At 38.3% G+C, this 2,853-nt stretch overlaps 1 long non-coding RNA gene across 1 annotated transcript in view; it reads left to right on the forward strand.

The window, feature by feature from the left end:
- The first annotated feature begins 272 nt into the window (after positions 1 to 272).
- Positions 273 to 2,853, forward strand: part of LOC146484357 (uncharacterized) — a 4,664-nt gene continuing 2,083 nt past the window's right edge. Inside the window, exon 1 of the long non-coding RNA XR_014863632.1 lies at positions 273 to 541. This is a non-coding gene — a long non-coding RNA (uncharacterized LOC146484357). The remainder of the gene's footprint in view (positions 542 to 2,853) is intronic.

A 2,853-nucleotide genomic window follows, 5' to 3' on the forward strand; every position in this document is an offset into this window, starting at 1 on the left:
TTGTGCGTTCTTGGTGGGTGGAGTTAGTTCTGAGGATACAACGTGAGCCAAGGAGCCATGCGAATTACAGCATAGTGTTGAATTTTTAACCATTGAGTGTAACTTCATACAACACTTATAACTCTGATCCGTAAAATCACTGCTTTGTCACAGTCAGGTAAATGATTCAAGGAAATTCGACAAAGTCTTCCTAATTCTGCCAATTCCAGCAGCAAATATCACACAAGCTTACCCGCAGGAGTCTTGACGTCAGAAAGCATTTTTACCTACATGGCTCGTTGAATTGTATGATCAGTATCTCGTTTGAAATTCTTAGGATAATGTCAATTATGTCCTTTTCCCCATTTTCCAGGAACTTGAGGACAACAACTTGGTCAGCAGCTTTTTTTATATCGATGGTGGTGCTACCTACTTCCAAAAAAACTGCAAGGAATCATTTCTCTTTGGCGACTTTTACAAGTAAAATCATAGGAAAAATAACAGAGGGAGGATTCTGGGTGTGTGTTTTCGGGGCAAAAGTTCTCGGATGGCTGGTGGAAAGGTAAGCTAACAGGACACATTTAGCTAAAGGTTGTCTTTTTTCCCGGAAATTTGGAAATTCCGGGATTTTTTTGTTCCATTGGGGATTTTGCGCAACCTGGCGTTAGCTATTTCAGCGGTGATCGGCGTGCAATGTGTTTCTCCTACTTCATCTCAGATGATTTAGAATACTTTCTGTAAGCTGTTAACATTGATAATGAAGGAAACATTGCACCTCCTATTGATCAGTTGCCGGGTGAGTCGAAAAAGAAGAAGAATGACTCGAGGAAATACGCTAATCAAAGTGTACATGTATGTAAATCTTAGCATCTGAATTCCCGCCATCGCATCCATAATATTTACTGCATGTATTTTAAAGGTTAAAATATAGCTTTTCTAAAAGTCTGTGTCCTAACACTATGAAAATGAACTTAACAGTCTATCGATTACTGGCCCCTTGAAGTGGAAAACACCCTCAACACGTCAAAAACAATGCAAATTAACTTACCTTGGAATGGCTTTTTTATGCTTACAAAAGTTCGCCAGCCGGAAGGCCCGCTCCACTGAACAACTCCAAAAGCCAACAAAAAGTAGTGCTGCTCGGTGAAGTTTTTCACAAAGCCAAGATACTGTAAGGCTGTTGTGCATGCACTTGAAATTTATCAATGAAACAATGTATTTTAATAGCAGAAGGTTGCCAGGGGTTTATTTTGAGAACGTTTTAACGTAATTATGGTAAGTTGAGAGAAAAAGGTCGGACAGATAGTCTGATCCTATTGAAGAGCACGAATAAACACATTCACAAAATGACTTTTTATTTGTACATGATCTTTTTCTTAGTCATTTTTTGATAACTAAAAATTTTAGTTTGTTCTTTGTTTTTTATCAATGAACGTTAATCAAGCTAGTTGATTCGAGGGTCCTTCGATAAAATTTTTCTCGATAAATCAAAATTTATTGCCGAGTGTAAAACTCATTTCAGGTACGTCTCACGAACGATTAAAACGTTCTGAATATTATAGACGATAGAAACGCTGCAAACTAAACGCTTGTTTTTGAACGTTTTGGACGATACGGACGATAACAGCTGTTGAACCAAACGAACGTTCTGAATGCTAAAAACAGTGTAAACAATGTGCGAAGTCAACCATGCGTGGCTCAAATGTAATGCAGCCTGTCAAAAATTCGGCAAGTCATGTAAGACTTTTTCATTGCCTTTCACTAACCCAGAGGAAAAAGGAGATATAAACAGCAAAATAGTTAGCTGAAATAATAAAGAATCTGTTTATGTAATTATTTTCACGGAGGATAAATCAAGGACAGAATTTTAACAGGTTAAAGTGGAAAATTATATTTTTTTTAGCAGTTGTACACCAACATCGTGCGCATGGCCGCAACATTGGAGAGCAAATAATCATTAAATGTTTTTGGAAAATTGATGGAATAGGTTACACATATTGGGAAAATCAAGCTTCTTCGCCCGTGAACCTTCAACAATGATTCAGACCTGGTGTAATTTCTCACCTCTACTGACGTTCGAATTCGGAAGAATTCGGTGATGTTTGGCTTTCTCTGGAAAAATCCATCTGTGAACTCTCGATGGTATATAACAAATATAGTGCTCTGACGTGGCTTAGTACCAATAACGATTTCAGTTTGTTTGGAGTATTCTGGATACGCTTTTGTTTCACGCGAGCCTTGTGACATGCAACATTTTACGGACTGGCAAATTATTCAAAGGGAATGTATATATTTGGCAGTTCAATTCAATTCAATTTATTTGCCATTAACAAAAAAATACAACATAAATACATTATAGACGACACGCAATATTCTTACTATTACAATATTCATACGTGACTATTTACAATATTAAATGTGTTAAAGGCTAGGAAGCCTATATAGAAGCCGGGGGCTTATTAAGCCCTTTGCGTCTAAGCTTGAGGAAGCCAAGGACGAGATCGATCAGTTAAATTCAGACCTGGCTCAACAAGAGCTAAAAGCGGAGTATCTAGAAAACCAGTCGAGGAGAAATAATATCCGTATTAAAGGAATTGCCGAAGGTGAAAAGGAGAATTGGGATGAAGTTGAATCGAAAGTTAAACATGCCATCAAAGCTAAACTTGATTTGGATGTCGACATTGAGAGAGCTCATCGTGTGGAGCAACGGAAGAAGAGAGGCAGTGCCAACGCAAATGAGCCACGCACAATAGTGTGCCGTCTTCGCGACTGGAAGCAACGTGAGCAAGTTCTAAGAAAAGCTCGGAAAGAAAAGCCCGTTGATTGCCCGTTGATATATTCTCACAAGCATACCGCATTATACTGTTTAAGCGA

The sequence above is a fragment of the Pavona decussata genome, unplaced genomic scaffold, assembly GCF_977016875.1.
Source record: "Pavona decussata unplaced genomic scaffold, jaPavDecu1.1 SCAFFOLD_34, whole genome shotgun sequence".
NCBI lineage: Eukaryota > Metazoa > Cnidaria > Anthozoa > Scleractinia > Agariciidae > Pavona > Pavona decussata.